The 17,368-nt window shown below is 41.6% G+C and overlaps 1 pseudogene across 3 annotated transcripts; it reads left to right on the forward strand.

Moving 5' to 3' along the window:
- Positions 1-441: 441 nt before the first annotated feature.
- Positions 442-3,819, forward strand: LOC149832617 (dehydrodolichyl diphosphate synthase CPT3 pseudogene; annotated as a pseudogene). 3 transcript variants are annotated; one of them, XR_016433119.1, is made up of 3 exons: positions 442-1,032; positions 1,176-1,333; positions 2,569-3,819. The product of XR_016433119.1 is annotated as a dehydrodolichyl diphosphate synthase CPT3 pseudogene, transcript variant X1 (transcript). The 3 variants fall into 3 exon arrangements; XR_016433121.1 differs by lacking the exons at positions 442-1,032; positions 1,176-1,333 and adding an exon at positions 1,803-1,874; XR_016433120.1 differs by lacking the exons at positions 442-1,032; positions 1,176-1,333 and adding an exon at positions 1,842-1,954.
- Positions 3,820-17,368: the final 13,549 nt, after the last annotated feature.

Raw genomic sequence — 17,368 nt, forward strand, 5'->3', positions numbered from 1 at the left:
AAAACCTGGGTTAGTTTTGGGTTTCATCCAAATAGGGCCTAAGATCTTTTTTATAAATGGTTTTATTTCTCATATGTTATTAACTTGTAAATTTTAGTTAGATTGTAATCTGGGTGTACATGTGCACAATATCTTGCTCTTACCTTGGCTGCACAAAATTTAAAAGGAGTGCTTGTTTCAAGCCTTTTTTTTTTTTCTTTGAAAGGCAAGCTGGGTACCATTGGGTTTTGAACCTGCAAAGTCTCAACAAAAAGTGACGTGCACTAGCTGCTCCTACCAGACAAGGAGAGGCCTTTTCTTATCCAAGAGGCCCTCTTTTATAAGGTGTAATAAATACAAAATACCCATTTTCTTATGAAAATGGGATTGCACCTCCCTCCATGAGAAAGCACTTTCCCGCATTGATGTTCCTTTATTGGGAAAGTGGCTTTGCTGGTGTCTAGCGACCCCTCATAGGTGTCCTTCAAGCTTCCTAGTTCAACGCTGAACATAGACACATATTCTGAAAAAACTCATATTATAGTGTAACAAACGTTGCAATAGTAATTCTGTTAATTTTAGTTCCATGGTTGTCAGGGAAGTACCAAGCAGGTGCAAGGACCGATCTGCAAAGCATGAAGGGAAGGGGGGGTGGGGCGAGGAACTTCCAGACCGTCCGGCCGCTTTATCCCGTCCAGTCACTCCCCGCCCCTTTACCCCTTCTGGAACAGTATGCTAGGGTTTTTCAGACCCACCGGCTGCTCGCTCGATCTCCCCGACGGCCGTCGCTGTGCCTCGTTGCTCACCGGCCGTCGCCGCCTCGCTGCTCGCCGGCTGTCACCTCTCTCTTCTGTAAACCTGCTCTCTCTCTCTCTCACTTGATCTTCCTCTTTCTCTCTCTCTTCCCCTTTATCGCTCTTTCTCTTCCCTTTTTTTCGATCTCTCTTTCCCTTTTTTCCTTTCACGCTATAGCGGTGAAGAAGAAAAAGCGGAAGAAGAAGTTGGTTATCAATTAACCCGGGCTCGGGCCGATTAAGATTCGGCTCGATTCAGGTAAGGACCGAGCTAGAGTAGACTCAGTACATCTGTTGTTTTTTTGGGCTAGCCGAGCTTGTACATGCCAAGCGAAGCCTTGGAAGCTAGACAGGTGATCAAGCACCTAACCTCAGAGTTTTACGCTGGCATGATGACTGTAGGTATGGCAGGCTGAGCCACCCAAGTCTTCGTATCACTCAATAAGAAGAAGAACCATGGTAGGTATTGGAGACCTGCGGTAGGTCTGAAGAAAAAGACAACCGATCCAAGGCGAGGAAACGAAGAAGAAAGAACAGCACAAAGGAAGCGAAACAGAAGGGTATGCTGGTGAAACATTTTCTTTTCGATTTCACATAGTTTGTAAATTTTCCTATTTCCTTTTCTTTTTCGTTTGATTTTTTTTTATTTTTTATCACTCTGCCTAGCTTGCCCACCTTAGTTCAGTAATAAAAGAGTTTGTAAGGCTCACCTTTTCAGTGCCTTAACGCATGTATGAAGGACAAGCTATTAGGGTTGCTTTCATATTATTTACTATTATCTTGTGTCGTTGATGCCTCGAGAAAGTTGTAGAAGGAAAGAGACGTCCAGGAGATATCACCATCCTTTTATTGCTGTGCACATAAATTGTTGGACTATTTTCATAGGCAGGGATTTTGAGTCAGAGAGATGTTGAAGGTTACCATCATCATCATCAATCATCAATCATCAATCATCAATCATCATTCATTTATGTGCATACCTTATTTATCATCAATCATCGTTCATTTATGTGCATACCTTATTGAACTGCATCTTTTAAAGCTCCCTTCTTACTCCCATCCTGCAACAATCTCTTCTCTCTCTCTCTCTCTCTCTCTCTGGTAATGATCTCTTTCTGCAGCACTTTAAATGATCGTTTTCTTCCATGTGTTACATAACCGACTATCATTTGCCAAAGACGGTATTGTGGGCAATTTTGTTACTATTTTTCCTTTTTCTGTCTTTATGTATCTAGAGTTGTGGCGGCCATGATTTTTCTCCATGTTAAGATCTTGGACTCTGATTTTGGTAAATGTTTTTTCATGGCTTCACACACACACACACACACACACACACACAATTCTCTCTATTTTTTTTTCTGATTCAGTGAATGATCTTGGAAACTATTTGTGTTCTATATTTCTGATTTAGGTGGAAACATCATTTGGGAGGTATGATGGAATTTGATGTAATTCCAATTAGCCTTTCCTACCAGGGGATGAAATGTGGGAACTGATAATTAGTAACTAGCGACTGTGAAAAGGAAAGGAGAAGAGAATTGGAAACTTCTTGTTCTTTTCTACCTTTCTGATATTGCTTTTATTTCTCCCAAGTTTTAAACCCTTGTATAAACTAGTGAAGACCTATTTTTTACGTGCCATTTCTTCTCCAGACTTTGTGTTATTAACTTGGATTGTAATACCTCAGTTTTCTCCTAGGTTTCAAGTTCTCTTTTTTCTGTATTTGCTCATGCTATTGATCATCTTTAGGAGCTCAGTTCTTTTGTAGCTTAATACTTCTTTTTCTTTCTTGTAGAATTCTGGCAATGGATGGTGTTTCTGATGGAGTGTTGTCAAGGATTGGTGTTTTCATTTCCAATTTCTTGCGCAAAATTCTGTGGGCTATATTATCTGTTGGCCCCATTCCTCAGCATGTTGCAGTGATCATGGATGGCAATCGTAGATTTGCTCGATACTACAAATTGGAGAAAGACTATGGTCACAGATTTGGATTCCTCTCATTGATATCCATGCTGCGCAATTGTTATGAATTGGGAATCAAATACGTCTCAGTTTATGCTTTCAGCATTGATAATTTCAAAAGAAAACCTGGTGAAGTTGGTGGCCTAATGGAATTGTTACAAGAAAAACTTGAGGATGCTCTCAAAGAAGAAAGTTTCATTAAGACATGTGGGATCAAGGTTCTGTTTGTAGGGAATTTGAGCCTCTTGCCTGAGCATGTTCGGTGTCTAGCTGAGAAGTTAATGGTGGAGACTACACATAACACAAGGGCAATCTTGTCAATCTGTGTTGCTTACACTTCTACAGATGAGATAGCACATGCTGTCCAAGAAGCTTGTGACGAGGATAGGGTGCTGGGGACTATGAAAGGCAACATTAATGGAAGGATTGAAGAGAATTTGGATGTCTCTCTGGTCACACTAGCAGATTTAGAGAAACATATGTACATGGCCCATTGCCCAGATCCAGACATCTTGATCAGGACATCCGGTGAGACTCGGTTAAGTAATTTTCTATTATGGCAATCTTGTTTCTGCTACTTACATATTACAAAGGGACTCTGGCCAGAATTTTCGCTCAGGCATCTAGTCTGGGCGATCTTGGAATACCAGAGAGTGCAGCCATATTTAGAGAAGATGAAGAAGAAGCTATGACTGTTTTTCAACAATCGCCTGGTTGCTTATGTATTCCTCGGGTCATCTGAGCAATATGGCAATGAAAAATCATGATTATCACTCTTTCGAGGTAGAGTGGTATTTCTACGTTGTACTGTACCTAAGGTTTCTTTTCTTCCCAAGTTTGGTTGTTTTCGAACTGAGTTGTTACTGAATTCCAATCTTCCTCAGTTGTAAACAAGGGTAATTTATCAATTATGCATTACAGTGTTGGCCGATAGTACATGCTCTTCTCATGGGAGATCCTTGGTTTTGGGTCCTGAAGTCATGTCATGGAATAGTCAAGTAGTTTTAGTAGTATTGGCATGATATCAGTTTCTTGTATTGAATTTAGCTTATGTGAATAGGATTGCCAGTACAGTCTTTGATGCATGTGTGTGTTAATGCATGTGCATAATCACCTAATGATGTGTAGAACATCTATTTTTCTTACATGGGAATCTTACCAATGACTAGTTGGGTAGAAAAGTTAAATTTAACTGCCAACACTCCTCAGTGCCCATATGAAATGGAATTTGTCTCACAAACTAACGCAAAGTTTGTCCAAGTCAAACGTGTGTTCCTTGTAGCAACTGCACCATAATGGTACTTGATAGTCGTTGGTCGGTTCAACCAAGCCTATGGGTATGATGGTTCTCATGTTGGACTCCGTCAAGATTGATTTCATTCGAGAGTCCTGTTATCTCACCCAGCGTTTACAACCACAAAACCCAACCCATAGTGGGGTGGGTTTTGTGGTTGTAAACGTTGGGTGAGATTCCATACCACTTGTTGAATATCTGGATTAAAACTTGGGATTTGTATTTTGTGGTTGTAAACGTTGGGTGAGATTCCATACCACTTGTTGAATATCTGGATTAAAACTTGGGATTTGTAAAGAAGCCCATTAACTGGGGAGCCCTACATTTTTTTGATAAAATTCCCCAAATCGTTATACAAGCTAGACGCTGAGGATTCACCTATTGCTGTTGTGGTGCTGTGGTAATTGTTGGATAATCTCTTGAGAAATTCTTGGTCTTTAATAGAGCTCGAAAGCACAAGAGGTTGAACCAAAAGGTCCGTTGAGCAAATTCAGAAAGAAAACCAGTAAGTGCACTCCAATGAGAAGCTTATTAACAAATGGATAACTTTGCATGTATTTGGCTGCTTCAGCGTTTTGGACATAAATCTGGAGTCTTTTTGTCTTGCATGGTGGCGCACCGACATTCATTGCGGTGCTGATTTTCTGATAATTTAGAGCTGAACAACTTTCTGTAGACTTGTTTCTTGGCACAGCAAGGTTATGATCCTCTTGTTGGTAGAGATTCACTGTACATTGATGTTGGCCGTGAAACCTTTATATACGTGGTGCTCCCAGTGCATCTGATTTGATAGGATGAGCAATGAGTTTATGGACAGGTTTGATTGTTAAGGAGTTTAGAGAATTGAAGGAATTAATTAGGCTCTGTTTGGGACCGAGTGTTGGAGATGAGATGAGAGGGGTGATGGGAGTGAAGAAGAGAATGGGTAATGAGATTGGGGTTGACAACTACATCCTTGTGATGAGGCAATTGAAAATGGACCATCTCCGCTCCCATCACCATTTTCATCTCCCAAATCAAGGTTTTCAAACACTTGTGGAAGTGTGAGCGGTGGGTAGGATTAGCTAAGTTTTCATCTCCCTTCTCATCTTCAGCTCCCAAACAGAGCCTTGGGCTAAAAAGTTGGCTTCGGAAGAAAAATGCTACTTTCCTTAGACCATAGTTACCAGAGAGCGAAGTGGATACAGGAAGTAATGTGTAAAGTGGAAGCAGGGGAGTGAGTGTTAACAAAGTAGCGTGAAGCACAATTCATTTTGGAAGCGATTGTGGAATCCTGTAAAAAATGAAACAAAAAACATGAAGAAAACGAGGGTAGAACGAGTGAGAAGCGAAAATAATAAATATTTACGTGAAAAACACAAAAACAAGGGGAAAACAGTGGGAAATGAAAGGGATGCGAGTGAGAAGTGATTGAAGAAGCAAGTGAGAAACACACTTCCCACATATAGGACGCGAGTTTCCCCCTCTTGGCACTTCCCTCCATTGGAAGATGCTTCCAGTAGCTATACCCTGAGCCACACAAACAAACAAGAGTCCGAACAAAACTGATTTTTCTTGTTTCCAAAGATACCCCTGACAACCACATCTAAGACATTTAAATAAAAATGTGGCATGGTACATGCATTGATTGAGTTTTGCAAAAGTTGATGCTTGTCCATGCGATGGCATATTCTCATTAGCTCATAAATAAAATTTCCTAATATTTTAGGTAAGAACAACCAAATTAGTATTCATTCAATTACATTTACTAAATGGAGCGATGATCAATCCCATGAAACCATCGGCCACAGCCAAGATGTAGTTGAGTTCTAGTAGAACTGTCAATGGGTCCTGTTTGTATTGGGTACCCGACCTGACCCGAACCCCAATACCCAGCTATGGCCATGAAAAATGCTATCTCAAATATTATTTTTTAGTGAATATAAGCTCCTTAAATTATATGGATCCAGGTTTGGAATTTCATTTTCTTGACCCGACAAAAAGCTGGGCACGAACATGAATTCAACTAGTTATTTTGGGCAGGTTTGGGTACACCCTGATGGTCCGGATACCTGACCCTTTGGCAGCCATAAATTTGAGGGCACTCGATTAATGGGTCGCTGGGAGTTGGCAGCATCTGTAGGGTGTAGACTCACCAAAGGCCCAAATGGAACTTGATGGCTTGACTGAGCTCACGATGAGTCAAACACTAATGGTCTCAACAGTGTCTTCTGCTAACAACGTGGTGTCTCTATCTATGTATTGGCACGACCACAGAAATTTTTGACGTGACCAAGCCCAAATCTCTATTCAGGTTCTAGCTGAGTTCAAGATTGGGTATTCAGATCAAATCTCACATGATAATAGAATTATGGGATACAAAATTTGCACACCACCAATCAAAAAAAAGAGAGAGGGGGAGGGGGGTGAAGATGGCCGGAAGTGAGATTCTATGGCAAAGAGGATCCCTCGAAGGCGCCCTGCTTCTGCGGTTAAGCATCAAGCTAACCATTTCTGCGGTTAAGTTACGTTTTAATGTTGTACCTCGAAACTATATTGGCTGCAGGTGAGTTTCAATCATATTGATAGACGGTGCATTTCTTTCTGAGGTGGGGGTATTCATGGATACACAGAGTCGTATCGGCAGGCAGTCTTTTCCTTTGCTTATGCTGTTGGCGATACCCCTGTGAAAACAAATAGACAGGGAGCGTACCTTGATTCGCCATTGATCGTGTAGGTGATTCGGCGTTCTCCTCAGCCGGTCGACGCCCACAATGAGCCCAGGCCTTATGTCGACGGTGAGCAGGACCCTTTCCGTAGCGTCCGAATGCGGAGCAGAATTTGGGCAGGAAAACAACTACAAGTCACTCATCATCCCAGTAGCCCCTAACCCCTTATTTGTAATGGGAGATTAGGCAGTTACGTGAATGTGGTCTCTCCACATTCACGTAACTCCCACCCACTATCTCCATTACTTGGCCAGTTACTTGACCCACTAATGGCTGTGTCAAACCGGGTCAGACTGCGGGTTGGACCCGTAAAACCCAAAATGTCCAACATTCTCCCACTTGACCCATTGACACCAAAAGTGTACTAAATCGAGGTGTATACCGTTATCTCAATTTAATTCTTCATGTGGGTTCACATGCCACCCTTTATCACAAGGATAAATCGTATGAGTCAAGGATATGAACACCCCTTTATGAAATGTCATATTTTCTTGTACTACACTACAATTCACCTTCAGTGCTTAGGCATGTAAAGTAATTACCTTTATGAATAGGTTGGTCTCTTACCTATTCTATTGGTCATTTAATATTGTTATTCTGCTATTCTCTCTAACCCATATGAGAGATTCTTTATGCAAAATCAACAATAACACAAAACTTTAGAGAATCAAAACATAAACACAAATGTGATTACATAATGTATTGTCATACATCAGAAGGAATAAAAAAGACCCATCCCCTTTACATGTTGGGAATACAATCCCGGTGCTAGCCCTTTAGTAAGGGGATCCGCAGTCATTTCCTTCGTCTCAATTGTATCAATACATACCAGATGATTCTCAGTCCTTTCCTTAACAACAAAATATTTTAACTCCATGTGTCGACACGATGTTGAGCTCTTGTTGTTATTTGAAAAAGACACGGCTGCTTCATTATCACAAAAGATCTTTAGTGGTCTCTCAATAGAGTCCACTATACCAAGACCCATAATGAAGTTCCTTATCCAAATGGCCTGTGACGAAGTCTCGTATAGAGCAATAAATTCCGCCTCCATAGTATGAGCAGCAGTGGTAGACTGCTTTCCGCTTCTCCATAAGACAGCACCGCCCGCTAGAAGGAAAATGTATCCAGTAGTGGATTTTCTACTGTCAATACATCCCCCTAAGTCCGCATCAGAGTATCCAACGACCTCTAGGTGGTCAGCTTTCCTGTAGGTCAACATATAGTCTTTCGTTCCTTGTAAATAGCGCATGACCTTCCTCGCTGCCTTCCAGTGCGCAATGCCTCGATTTGACTGATATCTACCAAGCATTCCCACAGCAAATGCTATATCAGGTCGAGTGCAGGTCTGCGCGTACTGTAAACTCCCAACTGCTGAAGCATATGGGACAGCATCCATCTGAGCCTTCGCAATATCATCCTGAGGACAGTCCTTCAAGCTCAATTTATCCCCTTTCACTATAGGTGCCGAACTAGGAGAACAATTCTCCATCCCATATCTTTTAAGAACCTTAAGGATATAGGATTTCTGAGATAGGCCAAGGACACCCTTAGTTCTGTTACGACGAATCTCGATTCCAAGGACATAAGTAGCCTCACCCATGTCTTTCATATCGAAATGAGAGGAAAGAAAGTCTTTTGTTTCATGTAAAAGACTCAAATCATCAGTTGAAAGAAGAATATCGTCAACATATAAAACCAAAATTATGAACTTACTCCCACTAGTCTTAATGTAAATACACTGATCAACAATGTTTTCAGTGAATCCAAAGTTCATTATAACCTGATTGAACTTCTTATACCACTGGGGGGAGGCCTGTTTAAGTCCATAAATTGACTTATTCAATTTGCAAACTAAGTTATTTGAGTCATCTATACTGAAACCAGGAGGTTGTTGCATGTATACCTCCTCATCCAGATCCCCATTCAGGAAGGCAGTTTTCACATCCATCTGATGTAGCTCTAAATCAAAATGAGCTACGAGAGCCATGATTATCCTTAATGAATCTTTAGTTGAGACAGGAGAAAAAGTCTCATTATAATCAATGCCCTCTATCTGTGTGAAACCTTTTGCAACAAGCCTAGCCTTGTACCTCTCCACATGACCTTTAGAGTCTGTTTTGGTTTTGTAAACCCATTTACAACCAACAGATCTAACTCCATCAGGTCAAGGTACAAGATCCCACACTTGGTTCTTTGCCATAGAGTCAAGCTCTTCTTTCATGACATTGATCCAATGTGTTGATCTTTCACTTTCAATGGCTTCTGCAAATGTGAAGGGATCTTCATCAATCTCTATAAAATCATTTGACTCTTATAAATACACCACATAGTCCGGATGGATAGCAGATTTCCTAATTCTGGTGGACCTCCATACAGGTGCTACAGGTGGTTCAAAATGAGCCTCTGTATCCTGTTGTTGTTGTATATCCTCATCAACAACCGGATCTAGTTGGGATTGATGTTCATTGACTGGACTTTCTCTTACATTACTCGAAGGAACAATGATAGAGAAAGTCGGGTCATTATCCTCAGCAGGTGTAGAACCTGAATCCTGCATTTCCTCAAAATCAATATTTTGATATGCATCTATCCCAACAGAACCATTCTCAAGAAATCTTGCTTTATCTGTTTCCACTATCTGTGGTGTATGAGATGGACAATAAAACCTAAAGCCTTTCGATCTTTCTGGATAACCAATGAAGAAACCACTAGTTGTCCTAGGATCAAAAGCTTTTATATGTGGGTTATACAATTTAGCTTCTGCTGGACATCCCCATATGTGCATATATGACAAAGAAGGTTTTCTACCTGTCCATAACTCATAAGGAGTCTTTTGAACAGCTTTCGTAGGAACCTTATTCAAAATATGCACTGCAGTCCTAAGAGCTTCACCCCACAAGGTTAAAGGAAGGTTTGAGTGATTCAACATCGCTCGAACCATTTCTTTAAGCGTACGGTTTCTCCTCTCAGCTACACCATTCTGATAAGCACTACCAGGCATGGTATACTGAGGTACAATGCCTTCCTCTTTTAGAAACCGCGCTAATGGACCTTTCTTTTGTCCCATCTCAGTGAAACGACCATAATATTCGTCACCTCTATCTGACCTGACAACCTTAATAACTTCACCGGTTTGTTTCTCTACTTCTTTCTTGAAGTCCTTAAAAACTTGAAATACTTCAGATTTTTCAGATAATAAGTAGAGATACATATACTGTGAGTAATCGTCTATAAAGGTGACAAAATACTTTTCACCCGTATAACACGGTGAAAAAGGGCCGCAGACATCCGTATGCACTATTTCTAACTTTCCATTGCTGCGTTTGGCATCTTTCTTATATGTGTTAGACTGCTTAGCCTTTATGCAGTCAACACATGGCTCTATATTCGTAAAATCAAGGGATCCAAGGATTCCCTCTTTTACGAGTCTTTGGACTCTCTCTTTCGAGATATGTCTTAACCTCCGATGCCAAAGCAAATAGGATTGATCATCCTTTAGACCACGTTTATTGCCAATCATTGTGTTCTCAATGGAGTGAGATTCCTGAATTTGGAGTTTGATTCTTAATCGATACAAACCATCACACATATATGCAGAACCTATATTCATTGAATTTTTCATAATAATAAGTTCAGATTTTTTAAATTTAAATACAAAATCAAACTTATCAAGTTTTGAAATTGAAATTAGGCTCCGACTATAAGATGGAACATAAAATGTATCGACCAAATCCAACATGAATCCCGACTCCAACACAATTTTGCAGGTCCCAACGCTCTTGACATGTGAACGCATCTTATTTCCTGAGAAGATGCTTCTTTCATGCTCTGTTGGTTCCCTTTTGTTCAGAAATGCCTGCAAAGAGTTGGCAATGTGCACCGTGGCACCAGAATCAATCCACCAACTATGCAATGGAACATGAATTAAATTTCACTCATGAGAAACGAATGACTTATTACCTTTATTTTCGAGCCACTTCTTGAACTTCAAACAGTCCACCTTCTTATGCCCTTTCTTTTTGCAGAAGAAACACTTTATAGAAGGGCCACCAAACTGGGATTTGGCTTTCGCCTGAGAGTTTGAACTCTCTCCACTGGCTCTCTTCTGATTCTTCCTTTTGAAGGAGCTTTTCTTTGGCCTCGTCCTCTGTTTATCCTTATGAGAGGCCATATGTGCACTTGGCACCCTCTCACCCTTCAATCTCTCCTCTTCCTCAACACACTTACTCAAGAGGTCATTAAAAGACCACTCATCATTATGTGTGTTGTAGGAGATTTTAAAGGGTCCATACTCAGTAGGTAACGAGGTTAAGATCAGATGGACTAAAAACGAGTCAGAGATGGCGAACTTCATGTCATTCAGTTGAGTCGCAATATTCCTCATTTCCAAAATGTGCTGTCGGATGTGACTGTCACCAGCATATTTTATACACACTAATTTGGACATGAGGGTACTGGCCCTTGCCTTATTAGAAGTGACGAATTGAGCCTCAATGGCTCCCAAAAATTCCTTCACAGTTCTACAGTGAGGAATTGCGCCTCAAATGTTCTTAGCCACTCGAGATTGCAAAAGCAACAGGCTAAGTTTGTTCGAGCGCTCCCACTTCTCAGATGCAGCCTTCTGATCAGCTGTACTCTGCTCTGTAAGAGTGGGAGGTTCGTCAATTCTAAGGGCCAGATCTAAATCCATATAGCCCAAAGTGAATAACACAATTTCTTTCAAATCAGAAAAATTCGATCCGTCTAAGATAGGGATACTACTAGAACCGTCGATATGGAAGGAACCTGATAAAAGGAACGAAAAACAGAAAGATGTTACTATTATTGCTCAAACGAGACTCGTGTTGAAAAGGTAAAAGTGAGACCCTTTATTTTCACCTTTTCTGAGACAAGCATAGTTGAGCCATTATCGTTTCACTTTGGTGAAAACGATAATACTCATGATTGCTCCGTCTCTTCAATTCCCAAGGAATTGACTTCAGTTGGTGAAACTAGTAGATCATGAATCCAGAGGCAATTCAGCACTGTACCTTTGGGTACGAACATGCTTCATGGGCTGGAATGCATATCTATTATCACACCCTGTGTAAATTTGGAACACAACGACCTACCTTTGAGTAGAATCGATGTTTCATAAATTCACACACAATCATAATTACGAATCTTAATACGGTTCAAAGAATCCTCAATTAACACGACTCAGATCACTTTGGTGATTACATGAATCGGTTAATCAAAATCTTTTACCGAAAAAATTTATTCGTATTATGGAGCACACCCATGCACACATTTTAATGCATGTATATTCATGACATAATATTAGTTTATACTACAACAAAAATGCATAAACTAATTATCATAAATTTAGTCATAATTCATGCTTAAAATCATCATGCATAACTTAACCAACGCTAAATATATGAATTAACATGCATAAGTCATGCATTATTCAAAATAAATACTTTATAAAGCATGAAAAATAACAAAAGCATGCTCATATGGGTAAAACCCAGGGTCCATATGTAGGAACCGGTCTAAAAACACTCTGAACCGGTCTGAAATCGCCCCGAACCGGTCATCTAAGGGTCCAAACCGGTTCTGAACCTTATAAACCGATACATAATATGAACAAAAGTTCATAAAACCCTATAACCGTATGCCAAAATCCCTATATTTCTTTAAATCTATGAAAACAGGGTCTCAGCGTCCCGAAACCGGTGAAAAACTGGAAAGAACCGGTCAAAAATGGCTCCGAACCGGTTTCGGAAGGGGTCGGATCAGGTTCCTGATCCGATTCAGTCTCAATAGTGTTTGGATCCTGTTTTTATGGATCCAACCTAGTTTCAAATGGGATCCGGGTCTGACCCGACCCATACTTAATACGGGTCGGACCCGGTCCGAACCAAAACTCAGTTTAGACCCGGTCCGAAACAGGCCCGGGTCGGACCCGGTCCAAAACAGATACCGGGTTAGGCCCGGTCCAAAATGGATACCGGGTTCGACCCGGTCCATCATGGACCCGGATACGGCCCGGTTCAGACCAGATACTGGGTTCGACCCGGTCCAACATGGACCCGGGTATGCCCTGGTTCAAACCAAATACCGGGTTCGACCCAGTCCAACATGGACCCGGGTATGACCCGGTCCTATAACGGACTCCGGGTTCGACCCGGTCCATTATGGACCCTAGGTCGACCCGGTTCTTAATGGGTCCGAATCGGACCCATTCCAGAATGGATCCGGACCGGACCCGATATTAAATGGAGACCCGACCTTTTTTCGGATCAGACCCAGACCCGGTCCCATTATGGGTCCGGGTTAGATAAAAAAAAATAGCAGGCCCGATCCATTTCTGGTTTGGATCGGGCCTGATATCGGGTCTTCACACGGGACCCGATCCGGTCCTCACATTGAAATTAAACAGAAACCCGATGGGTTTCTGTTTGAGATTTCAGGGAAACCGAAAAGGGTTTCCGCCCTTTTCGGTTCCACGGCGACCCACGTCGCCGTAACGGCGACTGACGTCGGTTGCCGGCGACCGGCGTCACCCCACGGTGACGCCGGTCCGGCGACAACCCTCCCGACAGAAGACGTCGCCCGACGGCGACGATCCACGGCGTTGCCGTCCGATGTCTGAAATGCATGGCAGCTCCTGCCAGTCCGGCGGCAGCCCCGACGACATCAGCAAGGATGCCGCCGGCCAGTGGCTGCCCCTCCACGGCGAATCACCCCACGGCGATCAACCCAGCCCGATGGCTGAAGGAGCAGGGCAGATCAAAAAATGGGGTTTTAAACCCCTTTTTGCCATCGGTCGACGACATCTTCCGACGAAAGCACACCGGCGACTGACAGCGCCCAACGACGACGCCCTATTTGCTGGCACCGGCTGGAATCAGCGGCAGACACCCCGGCGACGACAAAACTGGCCTGCAGCCCAACAGCCACAGGTATAAAACATTTTTTTTTAAGGTTTGCCAAAACAGGAAAAAAAATGTCGCCTTTTTCCGGTGACTTTTGCCGGTGATGACTGTCGCCTCACAGCGACAGTCTTTGGCTAATCGGTGGTTGTCGCTCCACGGCGACTCCACCGACGCCAAAACGCCGTTTCAGCCTACACGGCCACGCGCAGCGGGAATGCGTGGTAGTGTGGGCCCATAACCCATTGTTGGCGATACCCCTGTGAAAACAAATAGACAGGGAGCGTACCTTGATTCGCCATTGATCGTGTAGGTGATTCGGCGTTCTCCTCAGCCGGTCGACGCCCACAATGAGCCCAGGCCTTATGTCGACGGTGAGCAGGACCCTTTCCGCAGCGTCCGAATGCGGAGCAGAATTTGGGCAGGAAAACAGCTACAAGTCACTCATCATCCCAGTAGCCCCTAACCCCTTATTTGTAATGGGAGATTAGGCAGTTAGTCTCTCCACATTCACGTAACTCCCACCCACTATCTCCATTACTTGGCCAGTTACTTGACCCACTAATGGCTGTGTCAAACCGGGTCAGACTGCGGGTTGGACCCGTAAAACCCAAAATGTCCAACATATGCATGTTATTATCTCCCTCTCTCATCCGGTTGTTTTACCGCCATGCATTCGCCTTGTGATATCAGTGACCCTGTTAAGCGCTTCACCCGGTCTAATGACCAGTTGGGGTCCATGAACATATTATTTATGATTGATTGGTGCCTGATTTCAGCATATTGGACTAATGTGTTTGGTACCAATTCTTCTCTTCAGATCTTATCCCGATCTATATCAGATCATAGTGCACTCCTGCTTTCAGTGTAGGAAGCAACGCTTAAGGCTGAACTGCGCAACATGGAGCGGTCGCAAAAGCGTGAAGGGGTAGATACTTTCAACTGATCACAGTTTGTACTTTGTATTGCTGTTCCTGCAATTAACTTGAACGCTATTCCTATTGGCATTGCTATCTACAGGTGAAGTGGAAGCGCTACTTCTTGTTATAGTAACTTTGCTACAGTTCAGCCCTGAGGTGGTTTTTTCTCTTTTTATTTTCCCCTTTATTTTCTTTTCCTCTGCCTCACAAATTTATTGTGAACCTATTTCTTGTTTATACAATCTTAATTTCAGACGAAGAAATGCCAAGATGCTTACAGTTCTTTCACCAGATGTTCCATTCAGTGCTGCTGCTGCCGTTGATGATGCAGCATTAGGACCACGGTCACTGTTCTCAAGGTTCTCTTTTTCTTAATGTTGGAGCCATATTGAGGCAAAGCAAACTCGAGATACTGGTGACCCTGATTCTTCGGTTTTGTGTCTGAAACGTAAGCCTGCTGATTCAGTTCCTAAAGTGGGTCCTACGGACGTGGAGCTGGTAGTAGTGAGTGTTCTGTGCATAAGTCCAGTAGGTCGACAGAGGGGGCAGAAGAACCGAGCATTTAGTCATTCTATGTCAAAGAGGACCCCTCTTAGATATTGTCATTTGGTGTCTCAAATAAATATCTACCTGGTTTTTTTATGCATGATGGATATTTAGTCCGAGAGAATAAGTTTTGTATTCCTCACTCATCCTTTTGATTATACCTAATTTCTGAATTACATGGGAGTAAACTAGTTGGACATCTTGATTAGGACAAAACTTTTGCCCTCTAGAAGAGAGATTTTTGGCCGAAAATGAAGCAAGATGTCATTAGATTTGTTTAGTCTTATTATGTTTGTCAAATAGTGAAAGGGCACAACCCAAACATAAGCTTGTGCACTCTTCCTATAGGTTGTGGGAGCATGTATTCATGGATTTTGTTTTTGGGTTACTTAGGACCGTAAGGAGTTTTGATTTGATTATTGTTGTCGTTGATTGTTTTGTTTAAATGGCCGTTTTCATCCCATGTAAATGGATTATTGATGCGTCTTTAGTTGCTTTTTATTATTTTAAGGAAGTGACTGTTGTCATGAACTTTCTTGCACTATCACCATCTATCTAGATACTAGGTTTGAGTCACTTTGGACCCTTTTAAAAACTAGACTCCAATTTAGCAATGTATATCATCCTTAGACTGATGGACAAACTGAGGTTGCTAATCACACTTTGAGTAACTTGCTTTGGAGTTCAGTAAAAGACCATATTAAAACTTGGGATCTTGTCATACCACAAGCCAAATTTTCTTATAATGATAGGATGAATTGGTCCATTATAAGGACACCTAAATTGTATTTCTAAATTGTGTCTGAGTGTTCCTCCACTCATTTTTTATCAAGCTCCTTTGCCTAGATTGGGCTTTTAGCTACAAACATCTTGGACTATATGTTGGAGATTTACTCCCAGGTTAAAGCGAAGCTCAAGGAGACTGATGCTCAGTATAAATTCCATGTGGGTAAGGGTCATGAATGACATATGTTAGCTTTGAGGAAGGTGATTTAGTCTTGGTTTACTTACGATGGAATGGTATCCTATAGGAATATACGAGAAATTGAATTCACGTATGGACTTTTTAGAATCCTCCAAAAGTTTAGAAACAGTTCATATCTACTTGAGTTGCCTGATGATTGACATATCTCGCCAATCTTTAATGTTTCTGATTTATTTTTTTATCATAAACCAATTGATTCATTGAAGTCAATTTCTTTTCAACCATGGATGAAAAATGCAGATTAAACCTGTGGCCTAGATTCTACAATTTTTGCTTTGAATTGTAAGCCTACCGATTCGGTTATCAAAGTGGATCTTTCTCATGAATGCATAGCCTAGTTGTGGTGAATGCCATGTCCGTAGATCTAGTAGGTCAATCAAGGGGCCGAGGATACAAGCATTTAGTCCTTCACCTCCTTAATTGGACCCGGACCTAGCATGGTTAAACGGGCCTATGCATAGTGTCTATCATGTGATCCTGATTCTCATATGTTCTTCTTATCCAGATCTAGTTTCATGGCAGAGAGGACCTATTTATTTGTTCTTTTAACAGAGGAGAGTAGTTCTTAGATTGAAAAAAAAACTATTTGTTATTTTCTTTATTGTTATTCGTAATTTCATTCAATAAATCATAGCTTTCTCTAGTTTTGGTATCAATCTGTGGAGGAACAATCCTCTTGATCACTGCATCAAATATCTACCAAAATATGATTCAGAATTTTCTGTCGGGTGAGAAAACTAAAAGTTGTAGCAACACCTGAGCAATTGGAGAACCCCTTGGATGGACTACTCATATGTTGGGTTTTGTGAGCAAATGAATTTTCATGCTGATTAAAATCACTTGTATTTTCCTGTAACAACAGTTTTTATTTTATTCCATAAACATTTTGTTACTGATGCCCTTACGAAAAGATCCTTCAGAAATTCATAAACTGCGAGAAAAAATATAAGCCTGCTTAATGGCATAGCAAATGTAACATACACATTTTTGTATTCAAAGCTTTTTACTCGTATGGTGAAAAAATTGGTTCTTGCCTATGGTTTCCATGTTTCACAGAAGGTTTCTTTATCTTTTGCTTTTGTATTTTCTTTACCTGTTAATTTGTTGTTATTTGCTTCACCTCTTGTATAACGTGAGCCCAGATTTTCAATCACTGCTACATCTTTTGTGCTGTCTTTGTTGCCAATGTTCCTCCACCTTGGCATTTGGGGTTATAAACATTACCCAAACTCATCCTTGCACTTGCCAAGGGAACAAGTT

Source organism: Nuphar pumila, chromosome 7, assembly GCF_984573655.1.
Source record: "Nuphar pumila chromosome 7, dmNupPumi1.hap1.1, whole genome shotgun sequence".
Lineage (NCBI taxonomy): Eukaryota > Viridiplantae > Streptophyta > Magnoliopsida > Nymphaeales > Nymphaeaceae > Nuphar > Nuphar pumila.